Raw genomic sequence first — 22,687 nt, forward strand, 5'->3', positions numbered from 1 at the left:
TACTGCTTTGGGTTGGAACAATGTGTTGGACCCTGATGAGGTGTTAGATTTTTCAGGCTGCCAGATGTACAGGGGACTCACCTCCCCTTCCCTCTTATCCTCCTTCCTTTTTGGTCAGGTAAGGTTGTCAACCCCATCCCTGTCCCAACTCACAGCAACACCCAACAAACCAACCTGAACAAATCCAAACTACAAACAACACATAGAACCAACAAATTCCATTCTTTCACTTAAAAACCTTTTGGCTTCAGTCAAATATCACCTCATCTCTCACACCTCCTCTAGTACTGTTCTTACTGATTCCTAAGTTCTAGATCAAAACAGGTATTTGCAGTTGTGTGGGCCTCGGTTTCTCTGTCTCAGAGTAAAGGATACCCCAAAATTGAATCTGATGTAAATTAGTGGGTTTTACTTACTCCATGAGTGCTCAGTCAGTGCTCCAGTGGGCACAGGGCTGTGCTTAAGGAAAGTGCTGCCTGGCATTCTGGAGAAGGAAAGTTGGAGAAATAAAAAGAGCAACTTAGCTTGAGCCTGCCCTAAGCAGATCAAGCAGTTCTTGATCAGCTCAGAGCAGAGGTGGGCGAGCCACTGTTTGCCCAGTGTGTCCTGGGCAGACATGCTCCCCAAGAGTCTTCACTGGGGATCAGTGTAAGGGATCCTTCATGAACCTTCCTCCCAGCAGCTGAACCTCGCCCTGCTCTCTCTCGCCTCTGCAGCCACCTCCCCCAAAACGGAACGTGTTGGCGGTTTCCCCACGAGAGCTGGTATTTCACAACTTCGTCGCTCATGGGGTCTTTGAAATGGTGCTGTCTCTCATTAATCAGGACAAGGTAAGTGCTGGCACCTGGAGCTTTAACACTGTGCTGGAAGAGGAGAGTGCTGTCCTTCCCCGAGTGTGCAGCAAAGCAAGTTATCTGCTGCAGCACCTCCAGAAGAAAATGTCTCAGCACCTTTGCTCTGCAAGATTGTGGAAATTTTCCTGTGCTGGGAGCTGTCCCCTGATTTTGGCCATGCAATGATGGCATCTATCCCAAAAGAGTTTCCTGCCCTTGAAAGCTGGATTGATAGGAATGTTGAGGCCTCTACAGTTCCTACCTGCTCTCGAGCTTTGCCTTGAGTCTATACCACATCCTGTATCTCCTTGGTTAATCTTGGCTCCTGGTAGGAATCTCTGCCTCTCTCAGACTGTTTGGCTCCCTTTGTGCAGCTCACAGTCAACTCAGGGGCTGAGTCTTCTCCACTTTATGCTGGAATCCCTTCTCATTAATGGCACTGGCACTGCAGCAAACGTGTTCTGAAAGAGCCCTGCGATCAGACGGATGGAGCAGAAGCAGTGGGAGCCTTTAGGTGCCACTTCAGGCTCCTGCTAATTTTCATTCAGCTCTGCTCAGCTTTTCCAAAAGCAACACGGTGCTCTGCTTTCCCTTTGGAGAACCACAGCACATCCAACGCTCCTGGACATTTCCACCTTCAGTTGTGATTGTTTTGCAGTTTCCCAAGAGAGTTGAGAGGGAAAAAGTTGAAAAATGTCTCCAGTTGTGTTCCAGTGTAAAGGGGAAAATGAAGACCATTGGGATTTCAGTCAGGGAAACATTTCTCAAATGAGCCTTGTGCCAAGAGTGGGCTGGTGGGAAAAGACAAAAATCATCTGGTTTAGACTTTTTGAGAGCATTTTGGTGTTCAGGTGTTGATGATACCTGTGTGCTAGAAAATGCATATTTGCTGTGTCTGTGAATCCCAGAGGGCAGAACCTGGCCTGCTGGCTGCAGGCAGGAATGCCCAGCAGCCCAGCTTGCCTGCACAGGCAGCAGGAAGCCCTGGAGAGCCAAGATTGGCTTTTCATACTGGACCCACACTGTCAGTCAGTGCTGGTCATGTTTCTCCAGGCAGAAAATGCCTTTGAAGCCCACAGTCAATAGGCACAGCCTGTGTGTGTTTCCATCACTTTTGGCAAGCTGATTGCTCTCCTGGTTTTATGATTCTTTCTTGCTGCTTTACTGCTCATTTAAATTCTCTTTGCCATCTCCTTGTTTTAGGGATTGTCTTGTTGTGTTCCTTCTTTTGCTTTTCAGGTTTACTTTTATTCCCAGGAAGGCCACAATGGTTTGGTCTCCTCTCTTGCTGCTCTGCCTGCAAGACTCTATCCCCAGAATGTCCCTACCCAAACCAGATCTGCTAGAAGGGAATTTTTTCCTTCCCCCAGGACAATTTGATGTTTTGCTTTCAGGTAGCACATTCCCCCCGGAACACAACTGCATGGCTGTGTGCAGGCAGAAGCCAGCAGGTTTTCTGGCCTTGTGGAATATGCAGATGACTTGGTTCAGGTGCTCTGTCTCCATCCTGCTGGTGCTGACCTGCTTGGCCCTTCCTTCCCACCAGGCACTGCCCAACTGCCCCAGGCCACAATGCTGGAGGCAGACAGGAGGGATTCAGGCTCACCCTTGTGAATGATGTGCCTGTGCCTGCACAGCTGAAAGTGCTTTGGGAAAGGGGCCAAGGAGGAATGTCACCAGGGCACGGACAGGGCTCCTCTCGTCCTGTTTCCACAAGTGGCAAAGTCATCATTTCCTGTCTTTGCTGCAGATTGCTCGGATGGTGAAGGTCTCCATGGAGAGCAGCCTTTATTTCCAGCTGGCATGCCCCAGTGATGTGTACCACATCGTGCCACCGGGCGCCTCTGCCCCTGTGCGCATCCGCTTCACCCCCGACGAGAACAAGGTGAGGCTGGAGGGGCCAAAGCACACAATGATCTCCACAGCCATTGTTTTCCCTGCACTCTGGCTCCAGCCCATTGCATGCTGTGAGCTGGGCTCCAGGCCTGGGCAGGCAGCCTGCAGCAGCCAGTCACACCTTGGCACTGCTGGCAGGCTCTGCTTCCCCTCCCTGCACATGCCTGAGCATTGCCAAGGGAAGCTGCACAGGGAACAGGATGAAAATGACAGAGAGGTGTTGACAGATGTTCGGCCATCTCTAGGTACAGTGGAAGGGGTTTCATTATTATGGAAAACACTTGAGGGACAAAGAGGTCAGAGAGCTTTCTTCCTTCCTGACTGCCAACAGCCTCCCTGCCTCGCCCTGGGCTGGAGCAAAGATGGTGCTTTTTCACCCCTCTGTTCTCCAGCCTTGCAGCTGTGCTGTCCCAGAGCACAAGTGAGCCTGGCACAGCTGCAGGGCCAGGGCAGAGGACGTGCTGTGCCCGTGAGCCCGGCCTGGCACAGGCACACTGGGCTCTGGGTGCCCTTGGTCAGCAGCAGGTTGCTGAGCTGCAGGGGACTTGGACACCTGCCTGAAGGAGCTGGTGTAGGGCAGGTACAACACCTGCAGGCAGAGCTGTGGGCCCAGAGCCCGTGGCAGTGACTCTGTCTTCATGCCTGGCACTGTGCTTGCTCTGTCAGCGGGCACCCATTCCGTGCCAAAGGTGCTTCTGCATGGAGGTTTGAACAGCAGTGCTGAAGCCCTGGCAAGTCTGATCTCAGTGCTGGCATCTGGAGGCTTGTTCATACAGAAGGGTTTAGGACATGGCATGGAAGGGAGGAAGCCTTGCAGGCAAACAAAGAGAGGCTCTTTCCAACAGCATCCTGCAAGCTCTTAGCACTGTTCTTCTCCTGACCTGGCTGGAGAGGCAAAGTTAGAGGGGAGTTCTGAGCCAACTGATGTTTCTGCACCAGGCCAGAGGTGCAGGATCTCTTTGAGTGCAGCAGTTTTCTCATCTTCCTTTTGCTGCTTAGAGTCAGTTTAACACTTTGTCCTATTCTCAGACAGTGGGAATATAGAAACTTGAAGAGGAATGTCCTGTGTTCCCTAGTTCCATGTTCCTTAGAAGGAACTTAGGAATTACTTAACATCATTAAAATTTGTCAATGAAAATTATGGTGGCCTAGGGCAGTTCTCCGTATGACCCAAGTGACACAAGAGCTTAATGCCACTGGGATAGGTTTTGCAAAGTGCACTGGTGCCTTTAAAACGTGACTTAGTAGTAGAACTCAGTGTTCATTTTAGGGTGGAATAGGTAAATTGATGCCATAGATGAGTTACAGGAAATGGTTTTTCTTCTGTCATGGGGATGGCACAAAATGCCCTGTGCTGAGTCAGTTTCTTTTCCTGCAGAATTATTCCCATGAGATCACCTGCATCACTGCAAAGGAGAAGATAGTTGTGCCAATTCGGGCCGTTTTTGCCCGAGCTATCTTGGACTTCCCTGCCCAGGTGGAGTTCTCAGAGTGTCCGGTCAAGTACACAACCCAGAAGATTCTGCTGGTTCGCAATGTCGGTAACCGGACAGCTCATTACCAGCTCAGCACCCAGAGGTGAGGCAGCTCATCTGTCCTTGTGCAAAGGATATCTGTCACCTTTGGGTGATGGCAGAGTTGGGAAAGAGCAGCAAAAGGAACCAGAGCATCAGAGCTGCAGCCCTGGCTGGAAGTGAGCAGGCAAGCCCTGAAGTCACCCCCACGAGTGTTATTCCCATCCTGCCATCAGAGGGCAGGAATATGTAACATGGGGCAGCAGTGGGAATGGAATGGAATGGAATGTAGTGCTGAAATGTGGCCATGGATTCCCTTAACTGACAGCTTCTCTGTTCTGGTGGAATTTCTGGCAAAAGAATAAGAAAATCCTGTGCCTTGTCCCCAGCAGGCACTGATCCCCCGAGCCCTAGCAGGGACCTGCAGCAGTGCTGGCATCAGCCCCGGGGCAGATGCAGGAGCACGTGCACCAATCTGGCTCTGGGGCTGCTGGGGCCTTGTCTTTCCTCCCCTCCCTCCAAAGTCTCACGTCCAGCACATGAACATTGCTGGCCCAAGGCTTCTCCATCAGCCAGTGATGTTCTCACCAGGGGCAATGGGAACAGCTCAGCCCATCATTGCAGCAAGAGGTCCTTCATGAGCTGAACCTGAAGCAAGTGACATGAAAAAAGCTCAGCTTGCCAGATGTTCTCTTTATTTTTGTGTGTGATGCATTCATCACCAAACTGCCCAGAACACACTTTTAAGTGACAGATTGACCACCAGCAAAGCACCAAGGCCAGCAAAGCACCAAGGCCAGGAACTTTTGTTTCCTCAGCGGGGCTGTAGAAGAGCACAAAGCCCAGCAGCTGCTGGGCAGGAGCACATTTCCCCTGAGCTGTCCCTGAGCATCAAAGCACGGAGTCTTGTGCTTGTCAGGCAAGAGCTCTTTACCTGGTGACCAATCCTGATTGCTCCTGTTAAATCCAAAGTGCACCAACACATTTGCATTAACATTTCCAACACGTTGAACAGAGTTTCTCTGCTGGGCCAAGCAAACATTACCAGCCTGCATGACAAGCCACAGCCCCAGACTGCATTGCTGGTAAACACACAGAAACCCCCTGTTCTGCTTCCCTGATGTGCTCTGGGCGCTTCATTTAGCTGGGATGGGATCCTTCAGACTGTAAATGGCATCGTCCTTTTGGCTTTCCATGTCACTCTATTGCTCTAATCTGCATTTGCACTCTTTCAGAGCTTTGACTGCTCCTTTTCTTAGAGCAGCTTTGATTGAAATGCTGATAAAATGTGCCCATTTTAGGCTAAATCAGGATGTTTTCAAGGCAAAATAAACCAAAGAACCACACTGCAAATTCAACTGTAACTATTCCTTGGTCTTGAAGGAAAAGTTCCTTCTCCCTGTCTGATTCCTAGGCTGTAATATCCCAGGACAGGTAGTGCCCTAACATTTGCATCTCCTGAGAGGAGGTTTATAGGCAGCAGGAAAAGAGAAATTCCTGAGGCAGTCAGTGCATGCAGATAGCTCTGAACCCTCTCTGTGCTCTTCACAAACCATTCTCTGATGGGATTGCTGGCAGTGGGACCCTTGAGCCTCATTGCAGAGAGCTGGATGCAGAGTATGGGGGAGATGAGGCCATTTTACCCCCAGGATCTTGTGAGGTCTGGATCTCCTCAGCAGTGGCTCAGTGGCTGTTTCTGACCCTGTCTGTTCTGCCTTCTGCTGCCTGTGCATGGTTTGCTCCTGCTTGCCCAAGGGAGCTGCAGTGCAGAAGGAATCTCATGGCCAGGTGTGCCCCCAGCCCTGACCCCTCTCTTTGTCTCGCAGACCTTTCTCTGTGGTGCCGACCTCGGGAATTCTGGGTGCCGGTGACACCATGCGGGTGACAGTGAGATTTCACGCGCTGACCAACGGGGACCATTTTGGGTCCCTGGCAGTGTGCTCCAACCCAGGTGAGTGCTGGGCCCTGCATGGGCACAGGACAGTTCTCCACCATGGCTCCCTGTTGTCCCTCCCCTGCATTCCCTCTAGAGGTGCCTCCCCTGTTCAGCTTTACCCCAAAGAAAACTGAAAACTCCTTGGTGTTCAGGGGCTTGAGAAAGTGGATTTCCTCTAACGGGCAAAGATTTTTGACTCCTGTTTTGCTGGGAGTTGCTGAGTGGAGGAAGGAGGATGCCTGATGCTCCACTACCATGTGGCTATGCCTGGTGAAGTTTTATTTTATTCCTGGGCAGTGCTGTATGTGATGTCTCCATCAGACTCTCTCCAATGCAATGGATTTCTTGCACACCTCTATCCCATATGCTGCTTCTCCACTGGCTTGTCACACATCCTTTTTCTATGGGGCCCTTACACATATATGTAGTTTCTGTCTAGTAACACTTTCAGACCCTCAAGTTCCTGTTTGGTGACAAATCAAGACAAATTTTTCCCTGTGCCTATTTCCCAGGCTGTTCATGTTGTTACAAACCTCTCACATCTATCTCCCATTTGATTTCTAGACTGAGGAATCCCGTTTCAGTCTTGATGTAGAAGCTGCTCTGTACTTACTATTCTTTCCTTTGTCCCTTTTTTATTTGATTTACAATGGTTCAGCTTGGTTTTTGAGATCAGAACAATGTAAAATATTTCAAGACTGATGTGGCTGTGGGTTTGGACAGGGAGATGATATGATTTTCATGGTGTTCATTTTAGAGTGGTTTGTCATATTGCAGAGCCAGGCTGGTTGTGTTTCCTGACCTGTGTCCCCTCCTGCTGTGGGCTGTCACTTCACTTGTTCCTCTGGGCCTCCTTTTGCTGCCCACCTGCCTCCAGGCATATTTGCTGGTCAGCAACAAGGGATCCAAGGGATCAGGAGAGACAGGAGTCTCGTGGGATGCCCGGGGAGACCCTGGGCAAGGCAGGACTGAACAGGGCTCCTCAGCCCTGTCACCTGAAGGACTTGGATGCAGAAATCCCAGTGATCTGGGTGGGTCACCAGAGCACACTGACCAATCTCACTGTCCATACTGTCACCTTGGGGCCAAATCTCTACAAACACACTCAGAAATAAGGGCTTTAAGGAGCTGCCCAGGACATCCTCACACTCTACACACAGAGCTGTCAGGATGTGACAAATGGACTGATCCAAAGAACTGCTCATTCAGATAAAAACTGGGACACCTTTTTCTGTGTCCTGTGGTTTGTTCTGTTCCTTGTGCTTCCATCAGCCAGTGAGCTGAGAAAAGACTCCTCTTTGCTTTGTTCCAGATGAAGAAAGTATCCAGGTAAAGCTCCATGCAGATGCTGTAGAACTCGATATTGTGTTGAGCACAAATTCCGTGGATGCTGGCAAGACTTTCATCACCAAGTCATATCAGACAACCGTGGTCATCAAAAACAAGAGTAACATCACAGCACACTTCCAGTGGAAGGCTCTTCCTTCTGATGAAGATGACAACGAAGAGAAGAGGAGGTTGGTTTGGAAGATACATTTCAGTGAGATATATGGCCCAAGACTGAAACTAACATGTGGCCTCAGGGGGGTGTTGATGCTTTTGAATGGTTTGGGCCAAGTAAACCATCCCTGGCACTAGGGTGTGTGTCCCTGGGCTTCAGGAGCTCAGCACTCAGCATTCCAGTTCCATTTATACTCCAACCAGAAATGGCATTTTGGGAAGGAAAGGTTGATTGCAATGAATGATTTCCTCAGGTTCTAATTGGGCTCTTGTCTCTCTAATCTTCTTCCTACATGACCTGGCGACATTCCTAAATATTTCCTGAGTTGCCAGCCCCTCTTTCCAAAGGTGATACACCCTCTTTTTTTCCTTTAGTTCCTTCAAAAGCTCCTTTCCCATCCAGGCTGGTTGTCTTCACCCTCAGCTTGCCCTGTCAGTGTGTCATTCAGCACACAGGAACAGTCTGTTCCTGTGCCTTCAAGACTTCTTTCTTGAAGTATGTCCATGCTTCCTTTGTTTTAAGATCTGTTTCCCAAGGTATTCTCCAAATCAGTCTCTTGAACAGGCTGAATCTGCCCTCCAGAAGTCCAGAGTGGAAGTTTTGTTGATGCCTGTCCTTGTTTCACCAAATATTGAGGACTCTATTATTTCACAGTCATTGTACCCCAGACAGTGGTGAGCAGATGAAGTTCATTTAGTTATTAGGGAATCTCCTGGGCATATCCAGTACCTGAACCTCAGGGAGCCAGCAGACTGGCTGGATCCAGAAGACACCCAGGGCCATCAGTTCCCCTTAGAAGGGAGTCACCTACTACCACTACCCTTCTTTTTTTTTCTTTTCTTCCTAATACTCGAGGCTGTGATCTGCTGACAGACAAAGTGCAACTGAGAGACTCTCCGGACAGAATTTTTTTCTTTAGTGTCATCTGTCAGACCTTCTGGATCCAGGGCCTCATACCTATTCTGTGAGGACACCTGGGTAGGTGGTGGGGGTCAGGAAGGAATTTTATTACCTCCCCAGGAGAGATTAATTTCTATTCCCCACTGTCTTTTAGGTCTCTTCCTTTTGCCTCATCACAGGAAAGGCAGGGCTCCTCTGACTCCTGCTGAGTTTTTCTCAGGGTTAGAAGAGTGTAGCTCCACCAGTTTATTTCTGTTTTGCTCTCCCAAATTCTCCTCAGCTTTTCATTTCTTTCTTCAGCTCTGCCACCGGACAGAGCAGATCATTCACCTGCTGACACCACACACAGATGTCTTTTGCACTAACCTCTGATATTAACCCAGGTTCAGACCCTCCCTGCAGCCAGGGGCCTGGACAGCTGCATCCTTCCTGGGTGTTTGAGTTAGTACACTCTTGCTGGCAGCAGCAGCAGCAATGGCTTTTCATCGTTTGTAAAACATTGCTGGGAAAAAAAAAAAGGCAGAAAGAAGAAATGAAAAAAAAAAGGCAAGCACCTCACAACCAGCCAAAAGACACAAGGAGGATGGCTGGCTGCACCCTTTTTGCTCAGCCTGATTGTGCCAACTGCCATGCAAAAACTGAAAAACTGTGCAAACTGCCGTGCCCAAATTGCCGTGGCAAGCCCGTTTACTGCGGGCCAGGTCGCTCACACTCCCCAGAGCCATTTTGCATCACCTACAAAGGACCAAGAGATCGAACCTTGCCCACTTGAATGGCTGGTGAGATGGTCATTTAGTGCCCTGGGCTTCTTGATTTTCCTCTGTTCTCTCTCTACTTCACAGTGTTTGACTTCCATATAAGCTCTGTGTGTATAGAGAAAAACCCTTTACCTTCTCCAGCTACCTCCCTGGACTATTTATTTCCATTTTTTCCCACTTGCCTGCTTCAGCCTGAACTCCACGTGATCCATTTTTCCCTCAGAAGCAACTAAGTTTTCCCAGAGTAAACTTACACCTGGTTTTGGTTTTGTGGATTTTTGTCCAATTACATCTGTTTTCATGCTCGTTTGTGTCCTAGACTGTCACCAGGACGTTTTGTTCTTCTTACTTCCAGTCTTCAGGATGGTTTTAGCTCCAATGCCACTGTCCTGCTGTCAGAGAAGCTTTTGAGATCTCAGAGCAGAGAGGACGTTTTTAGAAGAGGAGATAGTGTAGGATCCTTTCCCTCTCAGGATATTTGCTACCATGCACTGGGATGGGACCCAAAAAGCTTTGGATCATGAAACTCCAGGAGTTTGCTGTCTCCCTCCTGCAAAACAAAGTCCCTTCCCCTCTCAGAGCCTCTGTTTTCATGCATATAAAACCTGCAATGTCACTGAAGGGATGCAGTGCCTGAATTCATCAATTTCCTTGGGAAGTGCTCTGGGATGCTCTTGGGAAAGGCAGAGTAGGGAACAGGGCAGGTTCAAAATGGAAGAAACAAAGAGTGATGCTGGTAACACGTAGCTGCAACCCAGCTTCATCTCCCCTTCCCAGGGAAGTGCTGCAGTGGGTGCTCTGTGACCTTTATCTGCATCCCCCGAGCAGCTCAGTGGGAGGAAAAGCCAGCTGAGGTGGTCGGTGGATTCTGCCTCAGTTTTGGCAGAGGCTTTGAGCCAGGAGGTTTCTCTGGAGGGATGCTGGCTTTGGAAACCTCTCCTGAGCTTGCAAGTGTGGGCTGAAACTCCCTGCTGTGCCAATGAACAGCAAGTTATCCTCTGATCCATGTGGGACCCTCGTGGCTTGGGCTCAGCCTTTGCTGGGGAGCTGCTGCTGCTCGTCCCCAAGTGCTTTGCTCTCCTGCACTCCCACTTCTCTCTGCAAATATGTGGCTCATGAAACCATCTGCTGGCCTTGTCTCTCCCTGTGGCTGCAGGCAGAGTCTTTTCCTGCACCCCTCAGATGAGGACTGGCTGGAAAACTTCATGGAGGAGAAAGAAGTAGAGAAGGAGCAGGGCTTTTGTGAAGATCACACTACCCTCCTGAGAAGCAGGATCCAGGAGATCAAGGCACAGGCGCAAAAAGACCCCCTGCTCTTCTCCAATGACTTTTTTTTCATTGAGCCAATGGTAAGTGACAGCTGAGAACCTCATTTTCTTCCTCCTCCTCTTCCTCTTCCTCCTCCCAAGCGCCCTTTCCCCGGCTGCAGTCACTGGGCAGATCCTCAGCTGGCCCCATGTGCTGGCAGGGAGCACATGGAGTTTCTGGAGCGGCCGCAGAGCTCCCTGCTGAAAGCATTTCTGCCCTGCAGGCTCCGGGCAGGGCTGGGAGCCTGACAAAGCCCAGCTCTGCTGCCAGGCTGGAGCTCAAGGCCCTGCCTGCGTGTCCTTGCAGTGTCACAGGGAGCAGTTCCTGTAGGCAGGGGCTCCCCCCACACGTGGGGCTCAGCAGAGGCTGTTGGAGCACTGCCAGCTCACACACTGACCTGAAGCTTGCAAAGGTTCCCTGGCAAAAGGAGGCCAAATTCAGCCCAAGGTTAATGACAGAAATGCCAATCCCCTCCTGTAACCATGCCTTGCACTATTTCTGAGTGTCCCTTTCAGTGTCATCTGTGAGCCTGGACACAAGGGTGGAAGGCTGAAATGGGCCTTTGGACTTCTCCTGCACACAGGGACAGAAAACCTTTTCCTTTTCTGGTGATGCAAGCAAACTGCCACGTGCTCCCATCAACCAGAGCCCTGATTCTGAGTACTGGCATTGGGAGAGATGATGAATGCCTGGTGCCTGCACAGAGCAAAATCCCTTCTCATCTTGGGGTGAAGCCCAGAATAATCCCAACCTCTGCTTTCTTTCAAAACAGCTTAACTAATATCTGTATTTCAAGGAAGGGAATCATGTTCTCTTCTTGGTTACTCCTATGGCCCATCTAAGGCCAAGAGCCACCAGTGCACAGTGGAAGTTACATCCCATGGAGCTGACAGCAGCATTGTGTCAGAGCAGCAGGAATATTGTGGAGAGTGGGAGCTGATCAGCTGAGCATTGAGAGCTTCCAGCACTGTGTTGAGCTGGGTTGGGAGGCTTTCCTTGGCTCCTTGTGTTGTTCACTCATCACTGATGCTCTCAATCAAGGCTTGCAGGCCTGTGGTTGGAAACAAGAAATGTGAAGTTTGAAGAGCAATGTTTTGCTGTCTCTTTCTGTTGTAGGAGGGAAAAATTGGGCCCCATTGTTCGGCAAAAATCAAGGTGACCTTCGAACCCATGGAAGCATTGGAGTATGGAAGTGTGGCTTACTGCAGCATCTCAGGTGCAGCTCCTCTGCCCTGCTTCTCTCCCTCTCAGTGAAGCCATGGTGCCAGCCTGAGCCCACTGGGCTCCCATGGAACTGCTGGGAAGAGTCCCTGGTCAGCAGGGCAGTGCTGGCACATCCCCACTGGCCCTGCAGCTTCCATGGAGTCTCCTGTGCAAGGCCAGGGCTCAGAATGCTGTGTCTGCCTGACTGATCCCAGAACAGCCCAGGCAGTGCAGGGAGAGGTTTCATGCCATGGCTTTGCCAGCATTTCCTCAAAGGCCAGAGAACTCCAGAGCAGAACAGCTTTAGTGAACAAGCACTCAGCCCCTGCAGGCCCCTGGCCTCCAGGATGGGTCCATTTGCCATGGATCCATCATCAGGTGGTAGGAGCTGAGTTAGAAACGGGCTCCCTGAGCCTGGACCACCTCCCAGTGCCCAGACAGCAGCAGAGCAGAGGTGGCTGAGCCCCACTGAGCCCAGGCTGTTTGTAGAAGGAGCACCCTTGGCCAGCCCCTGCTTCTCTCCCTGTGTGGGAGTTGTCACCTTGCAGCTCTCACTCTGTGGAAACAGAACACAGTGCTGAGTGGCAGAAGGGGAGCACTGGGGCAACAAAGGCCTGTGCTCCTGGGCCAGGTGGTTTGGTAATTGCCAAACTCTTCATGAGCTTTGTGCCTTCACTGAAGGGATTTCAGAGCTCCTCTAGGTGTATGGGAAGGAAACCACAGAATCACAGTATGTTAAGGGTGGAGTGGACCTTAAAGATCATCTAGTCCCAAGGCCCCTGCCATGGGCAGGGACACCTCCCCCTGGACCAGGTAGCTCAAAGCATGACTGCATCCAGCTCAGAGTCAGGGACAAGCACTGAGGCAGCCTGGAAAATCCAGTGGAACAGAGGGAATGATTGTACTGAACTGGACATCTCTCCCCAGGCCGTGAGATGAGGCTGCCCCTGCTCCTCAGAGGGGAAGGCCAAGGACCCTTGGTTGAACTCAGCTCTCCTACGCTGAACCTTGGCAAGATTTTTATCCACACCTGCTATGCCCATGAGGTGAGCAGCAGGGCTTGGGATGGATCCTGACAGCTCCTGAGGCAGCAGCAAGCCTGGTGCAGCTGTGGAATTCCTGCCAACCTGGGCAGTTGTGAGCAGGGAATATTTGTTGTACTGCTCAAATCTGAGGGGTCACAAAGGTGTGTCTGTTGTTCCTGAAGCCCCAGTCCCTGCTTTTGGGCAGCCTTCCTTAGGGATCAGCTGGGAGGTTTCCTGCAAAACAACCCCTTGGCACATGAACCAACACTGCCTCAAAAAGCTGCATGTTCAGAGGCTTTTGTGGCAGTGCCAGACACAAGGCCCCTTTGGACTGGGCTCTGCAGAAGCAGCTGCAACAAACTGGCTGCCTTGGGCTTCAGCCCACTGCAAACAGCTTCCAGTCAAGTGTCCCTGCCTATTCCTGGAAGTCACAGGAAAGCCATCCAGCCTCCTGGCTCAGTGCTGCCCCTTGCAAAGAGTTTGGGAGTTCTTTCCCTTGCTGACCAGTCCCTCACCACACTTCAGCCTTGGTGCATCTCTGGCTCTAGAAGGAGAAAAGTGTTCCTGGGAATAAAGCAAAGAATTTTTCTATCTATTTTCCTTGCCCCCAGTAGTGTCAAGTTTGCAAAAAAATCATGAGAGCAACTGAAAGAGGTAGAAAAGGAGGCCCTGCGTCATGCCAGACACTTTCAAAAGTGTGGCTGGGGAAGGGAAAGACATGCTGAGTTTTCTTACCAAAAGATGGTGCTGTCTGTACATTTTGATGCTGATGCCTCATTCTCAATGTATTGTTTTCATGGTCTGGGAAAAGGTGAATGAGTAGATGGTGCTGTTGGAGCTGTGCTCACTGGGGCAGCAGCAGCTCTGGGCTGATTCACTATGCAGCTGCAATGACCCCACTCAGGGCTCTCAGGGCCAGCTCTCAATGAGCTTGGTGCTGCTGAGCAGAGGGGCACTGCTCTGTGTCCATGGGATAAGCCAGGGTGACTGCAGTTCTGTGGAGTTGCCACTGCTCTGTATGAAAACCCAAAGGCAGAACTTGTCCTGTTGTATATTTTGACTTCTGCCATTCAACACCACAAAGCATCTTCTGCCTTTTCTGGGTGTTCATTGCATCATTAGACAATAACTCACAAGAAGGGAAGATTCCACATGTATTTCCATTTTGCTTTCTTGCTTCTGCAGGTGGAACTGATTAACCAAGGAGCTCTTGATGCTCCTTTCACCTATATCCCTTCAACCACAGAGGTGGACTTCCATTTCAAGATTAAGCCCGAGCGGGGCATCATTCCAGCAGGTGGGACCCAGACTGTTCGGGTCTCCTTCCATACCAACGTGTTGGGGTGGTTTGAGGAAGAATTTCAATTCAGTATCACTGAATCTCCTACACCTGTGATCCTGACCATCAGGTAAGGACCCTGGGAGCTGGGTGGGCACATCTGTAGCTGTCTCTGGGACATCCCCCACCTACCTCATTCTGGGGTCGAGCAGAGAAAAAAAGTGTTGCCTGAGGTGTGAATCTCTGCTGTGATCCTGGCATTGCCTTAGTGTGAGGCTGCCTGCTGCCCTGTGTGGTGCCCAGGAGCTGCAATGACTCCTCCCTGCGGGGATCTCCCTTTGCCTTGGGCCATGGCAGGCAGTGGGATGGATCAGCTTTGGGCAGCAGCTGCTCTGGGATGTCCCACCTGAACACCCAGCAAGGCCCCCAGGGTTTTGGAGATGGGCCAGCCTGGGTCATTCTGCAGCAGCAGCAGTGTTTGTAAAAACTCCTGTGAATAATCCCTGCCAGATGGGCAGCAGCAGCCTCAGCTCCCCTCTCCCAGCCATGCTGTGGGGACAAGCTGTGCTCCCAGCTCCTGTGCACAGAGGGCTCTGGTGCCTCCTTTGCACAGCCAGCAAAGGGCTGATGTGGGAGTCAGGAACTGTGCAGCAGGAACTGTGCCAAGGACTGGGGCACCATCCCGTGGGCTGGTGCCATGGCAAGAGACAATCCTGGCCCAGCCACAGGGAGAAGGGCTGATCATAGGGGAGGCAGAGCTCAGTGCTCAGCACCACAGCAGCACGAGGGCTTGTCCCTGCCAGCCTGAGCCATGTGCTGCTGGGATAATGGAGTGGAAGCAGGAGAGCTGATGCTGGCTGCTCTGCAGCTTTGGAGCTGGGCTGCTGCTCTTGGGAGGCACTGGCTCAAGGCAGTCAAGAAATGAAAACAACCTGAATTTGATTATACCAGTAAGATAAGGGAGATGGACAAAAAGGAACAAGGAAGTTACTACTTAGCAAGAGAAGTGGTGAGTACGTCTGCCCATAGTGGAGAAACAATGATGCTGGCTTTGTTTTTGGAGGAAAAGTGCTGCTTTTTTAGTTTGGAAATCAAGAGGGAACCTTTCACCATCAAATAATTGATTTTCCTCTGTCCCTCCCCCAAACTGGTCATGGGATGTTTCTGCATAAGCAGCTTTCTCCTTGAGCAAGGGCAGGTGTCTCTTGTTGAGATGTGCAGAGCAGAGCCAGGGGCAGTCCTGTGAGTACAACACAAGGCACAGTTCACTGGTTCTTGATTTTGAACCAAAAGGCAGAGTGGGCATTGATTGGCATCAATACATGAAATCAACTGGTGAATGTTGTGCAGCTTCAAGTGCTGATTTCAGAGGGTGTTGGTGGCTTTTGGAGTGTGTCTGCTGAGTTCAAGGACAGGTGAGGTGGTGTGCTAGATTCAGGCCAGCCTTGTTTGGTTGTTGCAGCTAGTGCTCTTGGCTGTGCCAGCTGTGCACTGCTGACAAGCTGGTCCTTTCCTCTAGGATTCATCTGTGCCCTGGGTAGAACTGTTGCTGCTCTTTTCAGAGGATGTTTGGGGCTCCCCTGCATTCATGTCTCAGAACTCTGTCTGTAATGATTGTGTGGGTCAAACTCTCCTGGGAAAGCTTCTCTATGGGAACAGCAGTTCCAGCTAAGAAGTAGCAAAGCAGGGAACCTGTGGCTGGAAAGGCTGCTTAAAGAAGTTTGTGGGGACACCTTGATGTCCATCCCATTGCAGCTGGGGAAACTGAGGCACAGAGCCAAGTTGGGGTGTGTGTTCAGGGTCCTTCATGGGACCACCAGCATCCAGGGGGCTTCTCCTGCCTGCCCATCAGGGGCTGTTGGCTGCTGCCACTTGGCTTGAGCTGCCTCCTGTGCCCAGGGCCCTGTGCTGAGCACACGGGGCTGTGTTGGTTGGGAACCCAGGGTGCCCTGAGCCCAGGTTTTGTGTCCCCAAGCCACGACAGCCGGACCTTTGCAATGCCTTTAACCGAGCCATTTCCTGCTCTGTCCTCGCCATCCAGGGGCACCGTCACTGGACCGGATTTATACTTCGATGTCCCTGACCTCGACTTCGGGGACGTCTCCTTTGGTGAGTGTTCCCTGGGCTGGGACACAGTGTCAGGGATCTGTGCCTTCCAACATAAAAGCACCCCTCATTCATGATCTGCCACAGCAGCCCTTCAGGCTGTGAACTGCAGGGCTGCTGCTGCCTCAGGGGGCATTTTGCCATTGTGAGATCGAATACAATCACAGAATAGAAAGTCAGTATTTTCTGGTGTGTCTGTCCTGCTTTAAAAGACAGATGTCTGTCAAGAAAGGTGGGAATCTTCTTAAATGGAAAGATGACGCCCCTCCCTCCAAATTATTATACCCTTGAAATTACAGGGCTCCCAGGCAAAGCTATGGGAAAAGGAGTAACAGTTCTTTCCTAGACTATATCAGGACAGCACAGACAAGAAGGCAAGAACAGACGTTTCCCAGCCGCCAAGTCCCGTTTTCCCCCTTTGGTGTAGTTGTGATCACGGCAAGAGGAGCTGTGGGCTCTGGCAGGGCAGGGAAAGAAGGAGGGAGGGAAGGACGGAAATGCTCCTTTTGCAAACTCCCAAAGGGCAGGGGGATGTGGGCAGTGCCGAGCAGCAGCAGCAGCAGCAGCAGCGGGGCAGGCAGGCAGGGTCGATGCCCGCGCTGAGCTGCAGCCAGGGCAGTCCCGGGGCCAAGCACAAACCTCCCGCAGCAGCACCGGCCGAGCTGCGACCCCCGAGCGGGAGGAAGGGAAGCTCCGCTCCCTGCCCAACCTCAGCTCCGACTGCACAGCCTCAACTCCCAAAATAACCCGAACGAAAAGCCCAGCCCAGGGCCAAAACCCCCCAAAACCCCTATCCCCCTTCCCAGACCAAGGGCAACATTCACTACCAAGCCTAAACCCAGAACAATGAAATTCATGATCTTTTGAAGGAAACTCATTGCCTTTCCTGAGCTCCTTCTTCCCCAGCCTGCATCACCAACAAGGCGCTTGTCAAGTTGCCTTTTGAAGAAATGAAACAAGAAAGGCAACAGATAGAAATATGGTTCTGAAACACGAGATTCATCCTGCTGAATCCAATTTCATTCCTAAGGTCTCTTCAGTTGAAGGCAGCTGTTGTATCTTTGCTTCTTTTCAGCTATTGACTGTTGTCTGCATGTGCTGACCTCAGTCTCATTTGAGGTTTTGACATCTGGGTTTGTCCTTTTTGTGCCTCTCTTGCCTCCCTGCTGGAGTCCCTGCTGGAGCTGGCAGAGATTACTGTTGATGGGCACAGAGAAGCTCTGGGCTGCACCTGCAGTTGTTTTTACTCCCCATCTGTGTTCCAGTGACTCTTGGTGAGCAGGCCTGGGGAGAATTCTCCTCCCCACAGAGGTGGCCAGCCCGGCCAGATGTGCACTGCAGATCAGGCTGTGGCTGCTCTCCGGGCTCTGCAGGACATCCCCACCATGAGTGGCTGTATCTCTGCAAATCTCAGAGCTAAAGTGGGGATCCCCTTGCAGGCACAATCACAGTGAGCAGCATGGCTGTGATGTCCCTGTTTCTGGGTGAGGTGGGACCTGGTTCCTAATTGCTGATCTCAAAGCAAGGCTGGGGTTTGCCCCCACTTGAGTGGGCTCTGAGCTGTCACGTGCTCAGTCTGTTTGGCCCAAACCAAGAGATGCTTTAAGGGTCCTGCAGAGAGAAACTGCATTAAGTGCATCACGTTCTAGTTCCTGATTCCATCCTCACTTTCTTTTGCTGTAGCTTCTTCTCAATGACAACTCACTGTTTATGTATCTTGAAAATGGTGAGAGTGTTGGCAGACTTACCAGGGAATTTTACAGCTTGAATTCTCAGAGTAAATGCTTGGTCTGGGTGCACACTCATCACTGAGAGAACTGGTGCTGGTTTGGGGCAGGTGAGGGAGCTCCTCCCCATCACAAAGAGAGAAGCTTGCAGTGTTCAGCAGGGTTAGGAGTGGGTATTTTCAAGGCTGCAGTCTGCAGTCAGTGTCAAAGGGAACTAAGTGACAGTTAATTCCTCATGCAGCTTCTTGGTGAGCTGTAGTTCAGATAATAAAGAGCTCAACTCCAATCACACTTTCATCCTGCCAGGATATTCCCACCAGGAGTCATGCCATGATGAGTGCCTAAATGGATATTTGTGTCCTTTCCTAGGCTTTCCCTGCACCAAGAGCATTTGCCTCACTAACAACTCCGTGGTGCCCGTGACGTTCAAGCTCCGCATGTCGGAGGATGGCATGCAGCCGGCTGTGAGCAGCTTTGATCAAATACACAAAGAAGGTGACCCATCCTGGGACAAGGGAATTAAATTCTGTATGGAGCCAAGGGAGTTCACAATGAATCCCAGCCAAGGGACCATCATCCCCCAGGGACACCAGCATATTAAGGTATGGGAAGAATCCAGCCACAGACGCTTCAGCACCAGGGCTGAAGCTTCACTGCAGTGTGGGAGGGCTTTAGCTCTGGTGCCAGCTTTGAGCATCCTGGGAGTGAGAGATCTGCACTGCTGGGAGGCCTCTGCTAGCTGGGTTACCTGGGATGTTCCTCAGGGAGCACTGTTTTGTTTCCAAAATCATACACTGAGATCAATACCATATAGTCAAGTCCTGAAGCCATTCTTGTGTTTTTGAGAGCAATTTCTTTGATTGCAAGTGGGCAGAGCAAGGATGAGGGCAGAAGGTGTCTATTAGGGAGATGTCATTGTATAAAGCAGTTAGCTTTTCTTCTTGGTCTCATTTCTCCTCTCCTGGGGAACAGAATGATTTGTGTTCACTGCAGGGATCTCCAGTGGAGACAAAACACTCTGCAGCCCTGAACTGCCCAGCACCTGCTGGGCCACTCTTTGCCCTCAGCCTCCTGCTGTAAAGCTGAACTCACTGTGTTCAAGTCAGATTTCCTCTGCATTTATGTCATTGTAGTCAGATGAGAAATTGGCCCCTTAATTTGAATACAGTGGTGTGTAGAGCTTTAGTCTAATGTTTTAATGAAGCTGACCTATGCTGTGATAGCAAGTGTATTTAACAAATCTGGTATTGCCAGAAGGCTTTTGCTACTCTGAGACTGTGCTCTACACATGGACCAGCAGAAGAATTAAGACCAAATCCTCCCTCAAGAATTGGAGGATATCACATGTGAGTAATGAGCTTTTGTAAGGAAGAATTTACTTTTCTTTTTTCCACCAGGTGACCCTCTGTTCCAACACTGTGACGAGATTCAAACGGAGATTGCTGGTGGACCTGAAGGGTATTGCTAAGGAAGTGGCAACGGTGTTCATCATAGCCAGGTACCTTCCCCTTCCCCCAGGCACTGCCTTGCACAGGCTTTGCTGGCTGCAGCTCCCAAGGAGAAGTGCTGGTTAATGCCCTCATGTTGTGCCAGCTGGACATGAGAACAGCAGTGCTTGGACAGCAGCCTGTGGTGAAAAGCACCTCTGCTCACAGCCCAGCATGGTCCTGGGCCCTTTTCTAAAGGGACCAGGAATGATATCATTTATTGGCCTGGGTGTTGGTGCTTGAGGTGGAACAAATTTCCTGAGGGCCCCCTCTCCTTCTTCCTGCAAGAGATGGAGTTGTGCTGGTTGCAGCCACCCTGCATTGGTTTGGGACACACCAGGCGGCCTGCTGAGAGTCAGGCTCTGGTTCTGTTCATGAGGGCACGTGACAGGGGAAAGTGGCTCCCAGCAAGAGTGGTAAGGGCAGGGTCTTACGAGGGGAAAGCAGCCCTTGATGTGGCAGGTCAGCTCCAGTTTTTCTCCTTCCCTGTGCTTCCCATTTTGAGCTTTAGTGTTCTCAGACTTAAACCAAAAGTCGTTCTTGCTGCCGCAGAATTTCACCCTGCTGTGCTGCTGTGGGTGTCAGTTTAATGCCAAGAGGGAGGCAGTTCCCTGGTGCTGTTCCCTCTCCCAGGCAGAGGCAGTCAGTGCCTGGGCTGCCATTTTGTCAAGCAAATGGAGCTGGGGCCAGTCAGTGCCCGGAGCTGTGGAGTGAAGGAGCACGGGAGCTGCAGGGCCTGGGAGGGGGTGGGTGATCAGCCCCTCTGTGGGGCAGCTGGTGTCTCGTGCCCTCCAAGGCTGGGGCCAACAGCTGAGTTCTCAGGCAGGGCAACAGCACCATTGGAGAGAAGAGAGTCATTTTTACTGAGACACTAGAGTTGTGTGTTCCTTGAGCCTTAGTGAGCACTGGTCCTTGTTGGGAAGGCTCCCCCAGAGCTCATGGATCACCGGGACTGTTCCAGGAGTCCTTGCAAGCCTTCTTGGGTAAAGGAGGGGCTGAGGCAGCTGTGGGGCAAAGTGCTCTGCCTGGGGCACTTGGCAGCCTCTGGGTGCTGCCTCTCAGGGTTTGCCCCTCCTTGACAAGACATGTTGGATGGGAAGAGGTAGAAGGCAATTTATCACTGTAGGGCTGTTAAAGGCCCATTTGACAGTGACCAATGTGTTCTGCTCCATTTCACAATCTTTGGGGGTAAATGTTCTTCATTCTCTCAGTATCTCTGATTCCCTTGGGGTCATCTCTTTGCCCAGATGTGTTGTTCCTGAGCTGAATGTGTTCCCTATAATCCTGCCGTACCATGAGTGCCTCCTGAAGGTGCCATATGAGAGGAAGCTCTTTGTTACGAATTCCACCAGCCTTCCTGGCTGCTACGGGCTTATTCCCCAGGTTTGGCATCACATCCACCTGCTCCTGTCAAATATTATTGGGGAGATTATTAGGGGAAAAAAGGGTTTGGATAAGACCTTGCTGGTTTCTATTCAGTCTTAAAGATCTGCTAAGAACAGGATCCTACCTGAATGTAAACTTTAGGATGCAGTTTAACCTCCCAAGGAAACAGTTCATGTTCTAGTCTTCAGGGTGCTTTCTTGTGGGAGATCTTAGAGGGTTGTGAAAAGCTGCTGCATCCACAGACACCAGTGGCTGTGCTGGCAGCCTCCTTGCAGGATCCCCTGGGAGTGCTAAGCCTACAATTCTTGCAGCTTGTTTGTGCCTTTTACCTTTGTCCTGAGGAGTTTTAAACATGTGTGTACGTCGCTGTTGCGGTGGATGTTAAGGAGTCTAAAGTTTCTTCAGAGGTCCCTCTGAAGTTGCATTTCACTCTGTCCCTTCCAGAAACGCGAGGAGGACTCTCCTGTGCTCTACAGCAGCCCCAAGCCCTGTGGGATTGTCCAGCCTTTCAGCACTGCAGAGATCCCAGTTGTAATCGAAGTGCAGACAGTGGGCGAGCATCGCACCAACATTCTCGTCGGCGTGTTCGGGGATGCGAGACACCCACGGGTGAGTGCAAGGGGAGCTGTGAGCCTGTGTGCAGCTGCTCCTGCAATGGTGCACAGGGGACAGGGATTCTGCCAGGGAAAACAGCCACAGGCTGCTGTGGAGAAGGACAGGAGGGATGGGTGGCACAAACAGCCCGTGCCTCATAGGTGGTGATCTCAATGTCTGACACAGAAGGTAGTTCATCTAAGCTGGAATTGAGGGGAGTTTTAGTTAATTAATCTTTAAAATGCTGTTAAATTTGGAAACATCTGTTTTAAAATGTCTTGTCCATCTCTCTGAGCACAAAAGAAGATGTCAGAAGACTTCTGGGAACCTTGAGCTTTCTGTAAAAGAAAGGAAACCTGGCATTTGAAGAGTGGTTGCAAGGATTTAAACTGATATTAAAACATAATGAAATGATGATGCCAACTTCCCTGAATGGCACCAAACATCTGAACCTGGGCCATTGTGGCACTGCATGTAAATCAGTGAACAGGAAGGACAGGCAATGCAGGCTGTGCCAGGGAGCCTGAAGTTTGACAAAACAGTTGCTTTCAACTTTCAGGCTGCTTACCTTAAAGAGGAGGGTTTCTCCCCACCAGAATAACCAGTTGTTTAACTGTCAGCCTGGTCTTAACTAGAGATTTCTTGCAAAGCTTTTACCTTTGGGCCAATAATTTGTAGTTTGAAAGGTTCTCTTACCTTAATCCTTTTAAATTTGGAGGTGAACCTGTATTTTTCTTTTTCTTTTCCCACAAAATCCCAGCATTTCAGCTGGAGTGTGGTAGCTGTCCCTAAAGCAATAACTTGAGCAGGGTTGAGCTGTTTAAGCTTTTTTAGGTTTCCCTGTTGTGGTTTGTTTTGGGTGGTTTTTTAATCTTTCTTGCCTGCTTCCTGGAACAGGGAGTAGAATTACGGAGCACTGGATGGCTGGATGAAATCTACCCAAGTCCAACTCTGTTAGAGTTTGGCAGGATCCCAGCTCTACAACCCGCTTCACAAAGCTTTACCATCTTCAGTGAATGTCTCGTCCCTGTAGCCTTCAGCGTAGACATTGTAAGTATCTGTGGGGCTGTTTTCCAGGGAAATGGACTGGTCAGTAGCAGCCATGACTTGGTTTTTAAATGCAAGATTTCCATATTGCCCTGTGTGAGAGGAGGCAAGATACTCCAATATTCCCTCTGAGCGAGGCAAGAGGAACCTGGCTCTGGAGTGGTTTTAGCTGGGGCACCCCTCAGTG

General features: G+C 50.7%; 1 pseudogene; it reads left to right on the top strand.

Annotated features, from left to right (window-relative positions):
- Positions 1 to 22,687, top strand: part of LOC134424506 (hydrocephalus-inducing protein homolog) — a 74,852-nt pseudogene that overhangs the window by 1,766 nt on the left and 50,399 nt on the right.

The sequence above is a fragment of the Melospiza melodia genome, chromosome 13 (assembly GCF_035770615.1).
Source record: "Melospiza melodia melodia isolate bMelMel2 chromosome 13, bMelMel2.pri, whole genome shotgun sequence".
Classification (NCBI taxonomy): domain Eukaryota; kingdom Metazoa; phylum Chordata; class Aves; order Passeriformes; family Passerellidae; genus Melospiza; species Melospiza melodia.